At 47.3% G+C, this 17,771-nt stretch overlaps 1 long non-coding RNA gene across 1 annotated transcript in view; it reads right to left on the bottom strand.

The window, feature by feature from the left end:
- Positions 1 to 10,381, bottom strand: part of LOC149433201 (uncharacterized) — a 139,135-nt gene extending 128,754 nt beyond the window's left edge. Inside the window, exon 1 of the long non-coding RNA XR_016308860.1 lies at positions 10,266 to 10,381. This is a non-coding gene — a long non-coding RNA (uncharacterized LOC149433201). The remainder of the gene's footprint in view (positions 1 to 10,265) is intronic.
- Positions 10,382 to 17,771: the final 7,390 nt, after the last annotated feature.

Raw genomic sequence — 17,771 nt, 5'->3', positions numbered from 1 at the left:
ACCACCAATTTTATTCAAATAGTCAGACCCTAAAAAGCTTGGGTTGGATTCTAAAACCTAACAAAAAAATCAGCATTGTAACCAACACATTGTTTGGAGTGTCTAGGTCTTGTCCTAGACATGGTCCAAGACACTTCTCCAAAAAACGTATCTACTGCCAGACTTGAACTATACAGTCCAAGAGGCATCCAACTCTTCTGAAGTTCTGTATGAGAGTTCTGGAGTCAATGGTAGCCTTCTTCAAAGCACTCCTAAAACATAACATTCTGTTGTCTTGGAAGCAGAAGGTTCAGTCTCTAGACAAATGTATTTACTTGACACCCAAGAAAAGGTGATCTCTGGAGTAGTGGCTCAGGAATCCAGCTCTGGAATTGGTAAAATGCTTCCTCTCATTGCCTTGAAAGATCATCACAATGAATGCCAACCTGGAGGGCTGGGGATGAGTCCTAGGCACCTTGTTGTCAGGGCAAGGAACCTAACAGAGGAAACCCGTTCTCCAATCAACATTCTGGAGATACTTGTGAATTGATTGTATCTGCACACTGGATACCTTGACTAAAGACCATTAGAAAATGATCTAGTCAGACATCCAGTCAGACATCTCCATAGATATGGCATACATCAATCACCAAGGAGGAACAAGAAGTCTTGCTGTGGCCAGAGAGGTAGAAGGCTTTTTAGCCTTGGGGCAGCACAGTTGCTAAATGGTTAGCACTTTTGCCTGGCACTACTAGGGTCGTTGGTTCGAATCCCAACCACGGCACCACCTGCCAGGAGTTTGCATGTTTTCCTTATTTCTGCGTGGCTTTCCTCCAGGTACTCCGGTTTCCTTCCACACTCCAAAGACATGCTGGTAGGTTAATTGAATCCTGTTTAAATTGGCCCTAGTATGTGCATGTATGAATCTAAGTTAGGGAACTTAGACTGTGTACTCCTTGAGGGTTAGGGACTGATGTGAATGTACAATATATATGTAAAGTACTGCGTAAATTGACGGCGTTATATAAGTACCTGTAATAAGTAAAATAAATAAAAGTACTCGTTACAGCCTTGTCTGCCATTTACATTTCAGGTGTGGACATTTGGTAGGCAGACTACCTTAGCCAGGAGCACCTGGACCTAGAGAAATAGCCTTAAGCTGGCTATATTTGGATCTCATTTTGGCCAGTTCAGAAGGGACGAGATTTGATCCACTTATAGGCAAGCTGATTGTACCCAAGCTTGCCACACCACCTGTCGACTTGGGTACAACCAGCTTGTCAAATTTTTAGCATGTGATTATTGCCTGGGGCTATAGCTACTAGCAGTAATCATTTGTGTTCTCCTAGCCGGGAAGGCTCCCCTACCACCACCACTAGCAGAACACAATAGCGCTGCAGGAGGGGCTTTCCCATCGACTGTGTTGATGGGGGAATTGAGATATTTTCTAGGAAGGAAAGAAAATCGATTCATCTATGGAAGTGTTTCAGGACCTTTGCCACCTGCACTTCCAAATCGACTGGATCTTCTGTCTCAAGGTCAGGTTTATCACAGTCATTGGCTTTCATAGTATGTTTCATGAAGCACAGGTCTTATGGGACAGAGGTCTCTCTGAGTCAACAATTACTTTGCTTTTAAAAGCTGGGAAATCTGCCTGTTGTAAGGTCTACCATCACACCTCAAGTGAGGATGAACATTTTACCCCAAACTGCTTTTGTTTGCAGTTTGCATTCTTTAGATTAACATTTGGCTTTGAGTACCATCATATCGTAGTCCTGGGATCTTATTTTAAAGACCTCTAACTCCCCCTTCTTTGGTCAAGACTTTTGTACAGGGCTTCTTCTATGTAGCCCATCTTGTAAAGCTTCCTGTGACATTATGAATTCTAAATTTGATTATTTTGGCTCTTCAGAGACAACCTTTTAAACCTCTCAGGGATATGCCACTGTGTAAGAATCCTTTTTGGTCTTAAACAAGGATATGGTAGTTGTCAGGGCTCCCAGGTATGACCAGAGGTGTGTGACTGAAGCAGGGAAACGCAGACCTCAGATATGTTATAAACAATATAATTTATTAACACTAACAGTACAAACATAAACGCAGTGCAATACTAAAACATAATACAGTGCAACCAAACCAAACCAAACCACCCACAGATAACAGTACATACAAGCAAGCGTCGTCAGGCAGGCCGGGTCAATATCAATTGGGCAGGTAGGTACAGGGGGAGCAAGCGGACAATGGTCGGGGTCACAGGCCAGGTTCAGCAGGTAGCAAGCCGCATAGTACAGAGGGTCAGGCAGAGGGATGGTCCGGGTCACAAGCCAGGGATCAGAACAGGTAGCAAGCAGCGTAGTACAGAGGGTCAGACAGAGGGATGGTCAGGGTCACAAGCCAGGATCAGAGCAGGAGAAGTCAGCAAAGGAACAGAAACAGGATGCAGGACAGATACAGGGCCCAGGACAAACACAACACCAAGGCAGAGTCTGCAAGTCTGGCCATCCCTTAAATACACCAGTATCATCAGTTCCAGGTGTTGGCTGAAAGGTTGAGTCTCTGATTGCTGGGAGCACCCGCTGGCCAGCCCTGGTACTGCAGATCAAAAGGCAGGTGAGTCCCACCATTGCTGGCCAGTCCATTCCTAACAGTACCCCCCCCTCAAGGAGCGGCCTCAGGACGCTCCAAACAGTCCTAGCTGGGCAAAATGTTCCACCACCCGGGTCTGGCAACTGGATATCAAAGACTGGCACACCGGGCAGGACTCCGGGCAGCGGCACACCGGGCTGGACTCCGGGCAGAGGCACACCGGGCAGAGGCACATCGGGCAGGACTCCGGGCAGAGGCACATCGGGCAGGACTCCGGGCAGAGGCACATCGGGCAGGACTCCGGGCAGAGGCACATCGGGCAGGACTCCGGGCAGAGGCACATCGGGCAGGACTCCGGGCAGAGGCACATCGGGCAGGACTCCGGGCAGAGGCACATCGGGCAGGACTCCGGGTAGAGGCACATCGGGCAGGACTCCGGGCAGAGGCACATCGGATTACCAGGCGAAGCAGCAGGCAGCGGGCCACCAGGCGGAGTAGCAGGCACCGGGCCCCCGGGCGGGGCGACAGGCACCGGGCCCCCGGGCGGGGCGACAGGCACCGGGCCCCCGGGCAGAGCGGCAGGCACCGGGCCCCCGGGCGGAGCGGCAGGCACCGGGCCCCCGGTCGGAGCGGCAGGCACCGGGCCCCCGGGCGGGGCGGCAGGCACCGGGCCCCCAGGCGGGGCGACAGGCACCGGGCCCCCAGGCGAGGCGACAGGCACCGGGCCCCCAGGAGGGGCGACAGGCATCGGGCCCCCAGGCGGGGCGACAGGCATCGTGCCCCCAGGCGGGGCGACAGGCATCGTGCCCCCAGGCGGGGCGACAGGCATCGTGCCCCCAGGCGGAGCGGCGGGCGCCGGACCCCCAGGCGGAGCGACAGGTCTCGGGCCCTCAGGCGGAGCGGCGGGCGCCGGACCTCCAGATGGAGCGACAGGTCTCGGGCCCTCAGGCGGAGCGGCGGGCGCCGGACCCCCAGGTGGAGCGACAGGTCTCGGGCCCTCAGGCGGAGCGGCAGGCGCCGGACCCCCAGGCGGAGCGACAGGTCTCGGGCCCTCGGGCGGAGCGGCGGGCGCCGGACCCCCAGGAGGAGCGACAGGTCTCGCGCCCTCAGGCGGAGCGGCGGGCGCCGGACCCCCAGGTGGAGCGACAGGTCTCGGGCCCTCAGGCGGAGCGGCGGGCGCCGGACCCCCAGGCGGAGCGACAGGTCTCGGGCCCTCAGGCGGAGCGGCGGGCGCCGGACCCCCAGGAGGAGCGACAGGTCTCGGGCCCTCAGGCGGAGCGGCGGGCGCCGGACCCCCAGATGGAGCGATAGGTCTCGGGCCCTCAGGCGGAGCGGCGGGCGCCGGACCCCCAGGAGGAGCGACAGGTCTCGGGCCCTCAGGCGGAGCGGCGGGCGCCGGACCCCCAGGAGGAGCGACAGGTCTCGGGCCCTCAAGCGGAGTGGCAGGTGCCGGACCCCCAGGCGGAGCGACAGGTCTCGGGCCCTCAGGCGGAGCGACAGGTCTCAGGCCCCCAGGCGGGGCGGCGGGCGCTGGACCCCCAAGCGGAGCAACAGGTCTCGGGCCCCCAGGCGGAGCGGCGGGCACCGAGACACCAGGCACGACAGTGGGCTCCGAGTCAACTGGTATGACCGCAGGCACTGGGTCAGACATTGGATGGTCTGGCTGGACAGCGGGCATCGGGTCACCAGGCATCAGGTCATTTGGCTCGACAGCGGGCACCGCGTCATCTGGCAAGGCAGTGGGCTCCGAGTCAACTGGTATGACCGCGGGCACTGGGTCAGACATTGGATCGTCTGACCGGACAGCGGGCATCGGGTCACCAGGCATCAAGTCATTTGGCTCGACAGCGAGCACCGCGTCATCTGGCAAGGCAGTGGGCTCCGAGTCAACTGGCATGACCGCGGGCACCGGGGCAGACATTGAATCGTCTGGCTGGACAGCGGGCATCGGGTCACCAGGCATCAGGTCATTTGGCTCGACCGCGGGCACCGCGTCATCTGGCAAGGCAGTGGGCTCCGAGTCAACTGGTATGACCGCGGGCACTGGATCAGACATTGGATCGTCTGACTGGACAGCGGGCATCGGGTCACCAGGCATCAGGTCATTTGGCTCGACAGCGGGCACCGCGTCATCTGGCAAGGCAGTGGTCTCCGAGTCAACAGGCACGACAGTGGGCACCGGGTCATCAGGTACCGGATTGTCTGGCTCGACAGCGGGTCATCAGGTATGACAGCGGACACTAGGTCACCAGGCATCAGGTCATTTGGCTTGCCAGCGGGCACCGCGTCATCTGGCAAGGCAGTGGGCACCGAGTCACCAGGTACGACAGCGGGCTCTGAGTCAATTGGCACGACAGCGGGCACCGGATCAGGTACCGGATCATCTGGATCAACAGCGGGCATCGAGTCAACTGGCCTAATAGGATCGTCAGGCTGGATCAGTTCATCATGCTGGGTAGAGGCATTAGGCCGAGTAGAGGCTTCAGGCCGAGTAGAGGCATCAGGCCGAGTAGAGGCATCAGGCCGAGTAGAGGCATCAGGCCGAGTAGAGGCTTCAGGCCGAGTAGAGGCTTCAGGCTGAAGAGAGGCATCAGGCCGAGTACAGGCATCAGGCCGAGTACAGGCATCAGGCCGAGTAGAGGCTTCAGGCCGCGTAGAGGCTTCAGGCTGAGGAGAGGCTTCAGGCCGAGTAGAGGCATCAGTCTGAACCACGGAAGGCAGGCTCACCGGTTTGGATACTGGCAGGATGGTATTGGTTGGAAAGAATTTTCGCTTTTTTCTGGTTTTAACTACTGGAGCACTGCAAGTAAACGCAGGTCTGCAAACGAATGGAGCAGCTGGAGACAGAGAAGAACTGGAGGATGGAACAGGAGAGGGAGCAGTTGCTACAGAGGGCTTTTTTACAGGGTTAAAGGCAGGATAGGTGCAGCGAGTGGGAACAGGGTACTGGCATGCGGTAGATAGCCAAGTATACTGGGCTGTAACTGGAGGAGCTGGTGGGAATACAGGAGTAGAGTTAGAAGCAGGACTGGGTCTTTGTAAGCTGACTGAGGCTGGGTGCAACAAATCTGTCCATGTCTGCAGTAGGGGTTGAACAAAGCTGAGCTTACACAAAGTCTGTCTGGTCAATGACTGCACTGCGTTTATACAATCTCTCAGTGTCTGTGGTGAACATGTGGAATAACGCTCCAGAAAGTAACCCACATCATCCTCTAATAACCACACCAGGGACTCTACCTGGTCTGCACTAAATGGTGGCAAAAATTCATCCCTGCATTCGGGGGAACCAGATGAAACCAACTCTGCACAAACCTCAATCAATGGCTGCACCTCAGAGAACACTGTGCCCTGATCTACTAGAACATGAGCGAGCCGTATACATTCTAGCAATTCATCCCGGGTATACTCCTTCAGAGTTTGATAAGCATACTCCCTGTCATCAAACACTAGCAGATATAAATACTCAACCTCCTCAAGATCCATCCTTCCCATCAACAAGCCAAGATGGCTTCCCTGTGCAGCCACTTCTGGTCAGGATTGGCCTTGGTGTAATGTCAGGGCTCCCAGGTATGACCAGAGGTGTGTGACTGAAGCAGGGAAACGCAGACCTCAGATATGTTATAAACCAGCGTTTTTCAACTAGTGTGCCGTGAGATATTGTCTGGTGTGCCGTGGGAAAAATTGAAATTTCATCCGTAACATAGACCTTTTAATCCGGCCCGCGGAGCGTGATACTGTCAGGATGATCTGTCCCCCTCGACGTATCTGCGCATGTGCCGGAGATCGCCGATCGGCTGCTAATGCCTGAAACTGGCACATGCGCAGATACGTCGAGGGGGACAGATCCTCATAGGAGACAGATTTTCATGCTACACCGGAACGGCGCGGGAAGACGGCGAGAGGAACGCGCGGAGCAAAGGTAAGTGAATTGACACAGGGGGGGCTTGGGGACTTAATATGGGGGATGAATTACTATGGGGGATGAATTACTATGGGGGATGAATTACTATATGGGGGATGAATTACTATGGGGGATGAATTACTATGGGGGATGAATTACTATGGGGGATGAATTACTATATGGGGGATGAATTACCATGGGGGATGAATTACTATATGGGGGATGAATTACTATATGGGGGATGAATTACCATGGGGGATGAATTACTATATGGGGGATGAATTACTATATGGGGGATGAATTACTATAGGGGGAATGAATTACTATAGGGGGGATGAATTACTATATGGGGGATGAATTACTATGGGGGATGAATTACTATATGGGGGATGAATTACTATGGGGGATTAATTACTATATGGGGGATGAATTACTATGGGGGATGAATTACTATATGGGGGATGAATTACTATGGGGGATGAATTACTATATGGGGCATTAATTACTATGGGGGATGAATTACTATATGGGGGATGAATTACTATGGGGGATGAATTACTATGGGGGGATGAATTACTATATGGGGGATTAATTACTATGGGGGATGAATTACTATATGTGGGATGAATTACTATGGGGGATGAATTACTATATGGGGGATGAATTACTATGGGGGATGAATTACTATGGGGGATGAATTACTATATGGGGGATGAATTACTATGGGGGATGAATTACTATGGGGGATGAATTACTATATGGGGGATGAATTACTATAGGGGATGAATTACTATATGGGGGATTAATTACTATGCTTACTATGGGGGAATATTACTATACTTACTATGGATGACACATACACATCATTCATCTACTCTTGGTCCGGCCCCCGGGTCCAATTATAAAATACTTTATTATTTCATAATAAAGTAATTATAAAATAATTTCTTTGTGTTTGATTCCTATTCAAGAGAATTACTTTATATATAGTCAATATAGGCACAGAGGTAAATTTTTTTAACATTTTCTAATGGTGGTGTGCCTCGTGATTTTTTTCATGAAAAAAGTGTGCCTTTGCACAAAAAAGGTTGAAAAACACTGTTATAAACAATATAATTTATTAACACTAACAGTACAAACATAAACGCAGTGCAATACTAAAACATAATACAGTGCAACCAAACCAAACCACCCACAGATAACAGTACATACAAGCAAGCGTCGTCAGGCAGGCCGGGTCAATATCAATTGGGCAGGTAGGTACAGGGGGAGCAAGCGGAGAATGGTCGGGGTCACAGGCCAGGTTCAGCAGGTAGCAAGCCGCATAGTACAGAGGGTCAGGCAGAGGGATGGTCCGGGTCACAAGCCAGGGATCAGAACAGGTAGCAAGCAGCGTAGTACAGAGGGTCAGACAGAGGGATGGTCAGGGTCACAAGCCAGGATCAGAGCAGGAGAAGTCAGCAAAGGAACAGAAACAGGATGCAGGACAGATACAGGGCCCAGGACAAACACAACACCAAGGCAGAGTCTGCAAGTCTGGCCATCCCTTAAATACACCAGTATCATCAGTTCCAGGTGTTGGCTGAAAGGTTGAGTCTCTGATTGCTGGGAGCACCCGCTGGCCAGCCCTGGTACTGCAGATCAAAAGGCAGGTGAGTCCCACCATTGCTGGCCAGTCCATTCCTAACAGTAGTATTGAAACCTAGAGTTACCTCTCAGCCACTGTATCCATTGGAAAGACAGAGTCTCTTTTTGTCATGCCTGGCAGTCAATCTGACTCTCTTTTTGTTGTCCCCTGACTTCTTATTCCACCATTTTTCTATGGTTCATATAGATCATTGTTTACAGAATGTGAACACTTAAAAAGCTGTGTGCAGGCAGGCTATTTATTACAGAAGAGTATATTACGCAACTGGCCAGGGACCTTGCGGACATTGGATCATTGGAGAGGTGGTATGTATTATTTTAATTCTGCTTTAAGGACAAGTCTTCAGCTCTTTTAATCAAGGCTCCCTGTACTATGTCTGTGAGTGCCTCGTGCTTTTAGGCATCTGGAAACTTTTGGAAAATTTGCAAGGCTGTCACCTGGTTTTCTGTTCAAAAGTTTTACTAGGTGAATGTTCAGGTTTCACCTGATGCCAGATTTGGGCATATGATTCTTCAGGCAGCTCTTTCAAGTGCCCCAGTTTTCATCTGTTTATTTGTGGCCATGTTGGCTTTTTCTTTGCTGTGTTAATTTACCCCCTCAGTTGGACTGCTTTTGGACATACCAATTGTCTCAGACTTAATCTTTCGTCCATTAATGACCAATAAAGAAAACAAGATTTTTTTGTATATACCATAATGTTTGTTTCTTTGTGTTCATTTAGGGACTTGGGTCCTGCCCCTCTGTGTTTGTGACCTGCTCCTAATTACTGCTTTTCTACAAAACAGAAGCATATTGGGAGTGGGGAGGTTCTATCTGGCTGGCCAACAGCACGGCAAGATTAAACCCTCACACTGGTACAGCTAAGTACTTGGACCACTGTCCTAAACTCTCACATAAATTCTATAGAGAACCACTAGCAGGCACATTATACCACATGTATCATGCATGCTTGTTGTTCAAGGAACTGATGTGATGTAATTTGTAGGGTCAGAAAATAATTTTGTTCACATGATGCCAAATGGGTTACAGTTGACTGGTGTTGTTGAAGGTTACATAGTTACATAGAAATTGAAAAAAAAAACATATTCATCAAGCTCAGCCAGAGTAATCTGCTGCCATAGCAGTTTTGATACACCTCAGGTGTAAAAGCCATTTTCTTGTGCTTGCAGAAAAGAATTACTCCAGCCTGTTCCTTTGTCCTACTTTACCAAGACTTAGAGGAACCAAATCATTAATTGCTGATGGCAGACACTTCCTAATGGCCTAATTTGGAATCTTCTAGCTAATAAATTCTTGCTTCCCCCAGCAGGAAATGAAATGTTTATGCAAAGATCATTCCATAATAAGCAGGCAGTGAGCGCACAGACGCAATTCAGATCTCTCAAAAAAGATGGAGGACCTGTCCAGACCAGATAGAAATAATTAAAGCAGGAAGGAGGTGACATTTCATGCATGTAAGAGCCGTAATTGCACTCAGAATATTTCATATGGGTGTATGGGGAGGAGAAGGATTTAGCCGAAGTAAAAACCCCTCAGGGAATGTTCCCAAGGACTTGTGTGAAATAATAGATTTCGAGATTCTGAATTTCATTTACTCCACTTCTTCAAATTCCAAAAAAGTTTAATACGGTGGGGAGGCTGATAAGTGTAATGTTGGCCTTGCTTCATTTCATAGGGCTGCAAATCCCAGGAGCCTTGCAATCAGTATGCCAAAAAAAAATCCTGCTTGGGCCTAACCACTGGGAGCTATTAGAGTGATAAAATGACGGCAGATGAAGAGCCAGCAGTCCATCTCATGGAGTCCAAGAAAGAGTATTAATAATTCAATTTCATCTCCCCGGAATATTTACCACTTAAAGGAAAACTGTAGCATAGTCTTAGTATGATTGAGTCACCATTGCAATGTAACTGAAAGTTTGCTGAGACGGTCACTTTTTTAATTGCCATTTCATATTTTGATTATTGTATTTCACAAACAGAATTATAAATACACCCTCTAGTGGTCAGCTGCATTTCAGAAAATGATCAGTCTCCCTTTTTAAATTGTATTTCTACTTTTACAGCCTAATTGGGATAACACCTACTAGTTACATGTTCCCATTCACATAGCATAACTTAAAAAAAAAAACACAAACAAAAATTGAAGCTTACCTTTTTTTTTATTCTAGACCTTCTAGCAAGGAAAAATCCTAGGTAGTTTCTGTGTTTATGGAGGTCTTGGCAGTTTCCATATTCAACCCTGCTTGTACTGTGCAAGTAGATCTTCATTATCAACTGCAATTAGATAGAAACACTGTCTGTCTTAACAAAGGGTTAAAGGTGTAGAGGCTTGGCTTTTTCCATTGTATGTTAATAAGGACAGAATTAGGACAGGTTCACTCTAACATTGTTCAAAAAACCTTTCAGTCAGCCATGGCTCCTCCTCCTGAGACCTAAAAGGTAAGAAATATTTTACATTTGTTTTATGTACTGTATGCCATGTGAATGGGAATATATGACAAACATATAGTGGGTTTTTTTACCAGGTCATATTTGACTGCCACTGTGGATCTCTCTTCTTGAAAAGTAGGCAGATTAGGAGCGCAGGTTTCACTCCTTTTTCTGATCCCATTGCTTGTGCCAGGCCAGGGACTCAAAAGGTATTAAACCTAGCTAGGCAGCTAGCATTTTCACATGATCAGCACATGCTCTCTTACTTTACAGTAAATCTGTCACAAGAGTGACGCAGTCGGACTTCTGAAAGTGGAGTTCCACCAGTTTTTTCAAGTTTACTTCATAATGTTCCTTATTGTAGTACATATATAGTTCAGTATTTTTAAGGTTTACATACCTTTTTTCTTTATTCAACCAGCACTTCCATAGTACCTTGCTACGGCGAGGTACGTCATCTTCGGTCACCCGTTGTTACGAATCAATGAGCATCCCCTGCTTGTAGCATCACGTTATTTCAAAACCGGAAATGACGTGATGCCAGGCGGAGACAAGCACCATTTTTAAATAGGGAAATCTTTCCCTTTTTTATGCCAACCTGTTCTAAACAGATTGCGCCACGCACTGTCCCTACTGTGCATGCACAAGATCGAGAGGTGAATGCTGGGATAGCCAGCAGCCCCTAATCCAGGAAGTGCACAGTAGCGGGCTTCAGATGCCCACATCTATCATGGAACCTGCCTGCTTCCAAGATCCATGTAAGAAAATTTACAATATTTACATAACGAGCACGATTTAATCCTTGACAGTAGTGTCATATTTAACTGCAGGTTGTAATAATTACAGGGGAGCTGTTTATTAAAAAAAAAAAATCTATGGGGACTGGAAATTCGCTTTAAAGCGGAGCTCCACCCAAAAGGGGAATTTCCGCTTTAAAGACTGGTCCCCCGCTCCCCATTAAGGATTGGCACCTTTGGGGAGCGGGTACCCAAAACTGATAGGTACCCGCTCCCACTTCCGCTGCAATCGCCTAGGCGATTGGAAGCAGAAGTTGTCCTCCTACCCTCCCTCCCTCTGGGACACATGACAGGTCCCAGAAGACTACTGGGCCATTCAGAAAGCGCAGTGCTACTCGCACATTTGCAGTGGGCACCCGGCTGTGAGGCCACAAGCTGTCACAGCCAGGTGCCCACACTGAGGATGCCGGTACCTGGAACACCAGACGGTCAGTGAAACAGGCTGCGGGGAGGACACCGCAGGATCGAGGGACAGGTGAGTGCTTGTTTTTTTAAAAGTCAGCAGCTACTGTTTTTGTAGCTGCTGACTTTTATTTTTTGAAAGTGTGAGTGGAACTCAGCTTTAAAAAAGGAAATACAAAATGATGCATGTGACTGTTCAGCCAGCAGGTGGAGAGCTTGGCTCCCTATCACATGTTTAACAGGGAACCCTTAACTGATTGGCTAAAAACCAGCCCACTGTTCACAGAGTTTAATAGCAAATACTAAAATAACACTGAAATAACATAACAAAGAGTCAGGGGAGTGACTTTTCTCTTTTCTGTCCACCTCCTGGCCTGCTCTGTCAGAATAGAGTCATATGGAGATTCAATTAGATAGAGACATTCACAAAGGAAGCAGCTTCCACTGCCTTCCACTGTACTGTCTCTTTACAGAATACAAACTGTTCTGTCCTGGCTTCACCACTGTATAAAATCTTCATCTAGAAGTCAAATTTTTTGTACACATGATCAAAAAGGTATGAAACTTCTAATTATAAACATACAAAAAATATACAAATATCCTTTTTATTTTCTGTTTAATCAACAGTATAGGTAAAATACCTGCTAATGCAGACACTTAAAAGGTACCTGTGTGAATCTTCACATCTCTTCATAATCGGAAGCCCTTAAACTTCATTGTCTCATTTATATGTACATTTAGCCCGGGAGCACACCAATGCGGTGCAGGAAACACTGCAAATCCTGTGCATTTCCCACACTGCATTGCGTTCATTCGATCTGGTGTGGATGTCAATGATAAATTAATGACACCCCAAAACAGATTAGAAAACGCAATGAAATTGCCAGAAATCACATTGCATGGGTGAGAATGCCCATGCGATGCAATTCAGGTGCAGATTTAAAAAAGGGTCCTGCACCTTTCTGGTGCAGATGCAATGCAATTTGAGCAACACAAAATGTATAGCTCAAATCGCACCACACAGACATTTACATGTAATTCGCACATAGATGCGGTGCGATTGCTGTGGGAATTACATGTGGTGTCCCGCACCGCATAGTGCGTACCCAGGCTTAGTACTTTAGGAGCCAAATTGGGATGACACCTACTTTATATTTCTTACATGTTCCCATAACTTTTAAAAGAATATTGAAAATGCTGCTGAAAAGATTGGCCATACATGAGTCATTTCCTTCCTACTTCCTGGATCATGGAATCCCTCCCACTGCGCTATTGTATTCTAACAGCAGGGAGACTTTCTCTCTGTCAAAATACACTAAGTACAGTGCCATCATCCATATACAGAAAGCGAAGGCACAATTTGAATTATTTTTAGGTATGCTAAGTGAATGAGAACACAACAATGTGGGGGGTTTCTAAATTTGACTGGAAAGATGGAAGTACATTTTAAAACGAAACTTTGCGAATTAGACAAAATCTATCCTTGGCCCCCCTCCCTGAACTGCGAAGGTTAAAATGCTTGTTTTATCAAGAAATGCAGGGATAAGGTGTAATGCTTACCTTATTATTGGCTTTTTCAGGCTTCCTACATCCATGTGACCAGTCCACCACTATCACCCCTCTAGGGCGGTCTCAGCTGCGGTCACATGCTCTCCTACACAATGTACAATACACAGTTACTACCTCTGCACTATACATGATGACAGCGAGGAGCTGCCTACAGCAGGGGTATTGAATTAAAATTCATTGAGATCCAACCAGTAAAATGTTCTTCCAACAGAGGTCCGAACCACATTTTTTTTCCAGCCATGTCCTACTGTATATCACAATCCCTATACTTCAGTGTCTTCAGTATCCCCCTACATGTCACAGTCCCCCACTTCACATCAGTTTCACCTTCACAGTAGTGTTCTCAGGCCCCTTGCACATCACACCCACCCCTTTGCAGTAGTGTACTGAACCCCCTTCACATCACACACTTCCCTTATTTTCAGCAGTCCTCAACCCCCCCTTCAGATCATCACCCCCAACCCACACTACTGTCCTCTGCCCCCTTCACATCTGTCCCCCACAGTACTGTCCTCTGCCCCTTCACATCATCCCTTGTAGAGCTGTGCCCCCTTGACATCCCTCCACAGCACTGCCCCCCCCCATTACATCTCCCTCCCCAAAGCACTGTCCTCCCCCACATCTCTCCCAACAGCACTGCCCAATCCCCTCACATCACAAATCCCCCCAAAAGTAGTGTTCTCTGACCTTTTCACATCAATCCCCCCCCACACACACACACACACACACACACACAGCACTGCCCCCTTCACACACACACACACCGCCAGTAGTATACTCTACCCTCCTGACATCAACCTCACCCCCCACTTCACATCCCTACCCCATAGTACTGTCCTCTGCCCCTTCACATCCCCCCACCACAACACTACCCCCCCTTTACATCTCCCCATCCACAGCATTGCCCCCCCTGTCAGCAAAGTGGACAGTGGGAGACAGAACATTTCTGGAGTGAGTGTGGATTAACTGCACAATATTGAACAGAGCGCGTGAGCGGGGGCTGTCATAACATTTCTGGGTCGGATTCGGGAAGTACAGCACAGCATTAAATAGAGTGCTGGGTTAACTTTTTGTATTAACCAGCAGTTGATTTGCTGCTAGGACCGCCCTGCTTCCAATCAGCCGCTGGTTGACCTAAAAAGTTAACCCCAGCAGCTCCCTCGCTCTATTCAACTCTGTGCTGTGCTTCCCACATCCGACCCAGAAATGTTATCACAGCTCCCGCTCACGTGCTCTGTTCAATACTGTGCTGTTATTCCACACTTGTTCTGTCTCCTGCTGTCCATTCTGTTGTTATAACAGTGGCAGAGGATGGGGCTAAAAAAGTGGCTCCTAAATGGCGTGACCGGGTCCAGATGAGACAGTGGCAAAGTCTGCATCCGGACCGCGGTCCACCATTTAGTGATGCTTGGCCTACAGCCTTACCAAAGCCTAAAGAGAATAGCCCTGCAAGGATATACATATTTTTTTTAATCGCCAGAGTTCAGCTTTTAAGTGGTAGTAAACTCTTCTTGAATAATTTTACCTACAGGTAAGCTTATAATAAAGTTTACCTGCAGGTAAAATTATTATCTCCTAAACGCGAACCATTTAGGAGATATTAGCCCTTTTTGATATTTGCCGCATACGCATACCCGTGCCGTTCCTTCAGAACACTGTGCCATGGCCCGGGACTCCATCGCACATGCGTGGGAGTGACGTCATCGCGGTTCAGTCATCCAGCTGGCCAGAGCTCGCGAATACAGAAGGAAGACTGGTAAAGATGGAAGTCCTGGGGAGCCAAGACAGCGCTCCGCTGGAGGGCTTTGTTTCAAGGTAAATCCTTTATAATTACTTAATCTCAGTGTAAACAGTAAAGGAAAATGTGAATAAGACCGAAGATAATTTCAGTATATATATTATCATGTTTGGGATAGCATGTTTAAATTTACATTTTTTATTTTAAGTTTAGCACTGTGAAGTGTGTGCGCCACTTTTTCACATTATCACTGTGGGTTTTATATTAAGTCCTTTATAATGTGCTAGTATGCAATGCATACTAGCACATAATACCTTTACCGTGACATATGACAGTCAAGTGAAACATGACAACCTTTACTATTGGTTACCCATCACCTTACCTGGTTACTTTTAGAACTTCATGAAATATTGGGCATCAGATGGGCAATCCCTGCAATATACAGGCAAACAATATACAATCATTACCACACACGAGAAACTGTTACAATACCCAAATGATCAGTGACAATAACTGGGGCCCGATCTGTCTTTACATACCCCCCCCCCTTCCCTTACCTTTACTCTGCGCCTCTGGTTCAGTTGAAGACTGAATTTTGTATCTTCCTCTGCTCCTCTGGCCACACATGTTCTCACTGGCCATGAACACAGCCCACACTAACTTCCACCTGTCTTCTTCTCTACAGTGTCAACCAGTTCCTAATGTCATGTCTCCTGTCAGCCAATTACTAGCTGAGGTAACTCCTGGTGGTACAGAGACCTGGTTATTGTTTTGATTATCTTTATTCTCTGGCAAATCTCCAATGAGTGTCCATCAGAGTGAGGGGGCCAACTTTCCAAACCAAAACTGAGATATGTATAGAGTTCCTAGGTTGCTGGTTAAATAGATCATCTATAGATGCTATAGGTGCCTTTCATTTCTCCATACTATCAAGTTAAAGGTGTGGCAGGCATTTTTAAGAAATCAGATCATAGCCATGATCATGGCATTCACTGTTCAGACCAAGCAACACCGTTCCAGACACCGAGGCTCTCATCCATTGTGGAAATGTCTGGTGCTGGAAAAGGAGACTGTCTATGCTCCTGATAACAAGAAAATAATGGACTGCAGATCGCGCACTGGTTATGTCACTACTTCATATAGGTTGTATTCAACCACACACAGCGTATAGTGTCCGTGCCTGACGCCCTTCACGCCAATGGACATGATCATAGAGATACATTTATAATCATGGCATAATTAACACAAATTAGTGAAATACTGGAAAAATGCATTTGTCATTAGCTAAAAAGGTGAAAAGATGAGAAACGAGAAAAAAGAATTTCCTAATTTCCAATATTCCACACTGTTCAAAGGATCCTTTTGCCATAGACCCAGTTCTTCGACAATGACAGCTTCTAAAGAAGAAATCCATACCAAGGTGAAAAGCAGCAATAAATATTTACAGTGCTACATGATGGGGGAGTTATTTACGTCCTCGGCGATTATCTATGTTTGTTGTGGGTTGTTAACAGATTTGAGTCAGCGATCACCTTAATTTTTCATGTTCGTGTTTGCCAACTACAGCGCCACAAATCATAACCTTTCCCGAAGAAAGAGAGGGAAGAGAGGGCAATTAACACATTTGAGTCTCTCCACATGAAATATTGCAAGTGTTTATCCCAAACAATTTGGAAATGATTATTTGTTTGTCACTGCAATTGCTCTGGAGATGGAGGAAGATTTCATTAACTATAACCTGTGGAAAGCGCCTGATGCCTTGGCAGGTCTTATGAAGTCTCAGGCTACAGCTAAATTCAGAAAAATAGGACAGCTGCAAGCTGATTGCGTGGATTCATCCAATGGTTCCCTGACGATTTTCCACCCGACAGGTAAGGAATTATAACACTGGCCTGTGCCGATACCTACACTCACCGGTCTCATTATTAGATACACTTTGCTAGTACCAGGTTGGACCCCCTTTTGCCTTCAGAACTGCCTTAATTTTTTGTGGCATAGATTCAAATAGGTGTTGGAAACATCCCTCAGAGATTTTGGTCCATATTGACATGAGTTACTGTTGCCTTTCTATCATCTCAAACCAATCTGCCCATTCTCTTCTGACCTTTGACATCAACAAGGCATTTTCATCCACACAACTGCCCCTCACTGGATATTTTCTCTTTTCTGGACCATTCTCTGTAAACGCTAGAGATGGTTGTACGTGAAAATCCCAGTAGATCAGCAGTTCATGAAGTACTCAGACCATCACGTCTGGCACCAACAGCCATGCCACATTCAAAGTCCCTTAAGTCCCTTATCTTCCCCATTCTGATGCTCAGTTTGAACTTCAGCAAGCCGTCTTCACCACATCTAGATGCCTAAATACATTGAGTTGCTGTCATGTGATTGGCTGATTAGCAATTTGTGTTACCAAGCAATTGAACAGATGTACCTAATAAAGTGGCTAGTGAGTGTATATTTTTAAAGAGAACTTACAGTGTATGGCTTCCCCCATAATAAACCAATACCTAATTGGTAGGTGTTTAATGTATTTTTTTGTATCAGACTTCATTTACAAAATAATGGTGGATACAAGAAAAAGCAAGCTGTCCTTTGAAATTGGGTAGGAGACTGTCTAATATCAAAGGACACTTCATTTTATTTCATGTACTTATGTAGTGCTGCCAATTTACGCAGTGCTTTACATAGATATATTATACATCACATCAGTCCCTAGTC

The sequence above is a fragment of the Staurois parvus genome, unplaced genomic scaffold, assembly GCF_062004578.1.
Source record: "Staurois parvus isolate SC_StPar_1 unplaced genomic scaffold, SC_StPar_1.0 ptg001935l, whole genome shotgun sequence".
Classification (NCBI taxonomy): Eukaryota; Metazoa; Chordata; class Amphibia; order Anura; family Ranidae; genus Staurois; species Staurois parvus.
The sequence above is the reverse complement of the archived record's forward strand: the minus strand, read 5'-3'. Positions and strand labels throughout refer to the sequence as shown.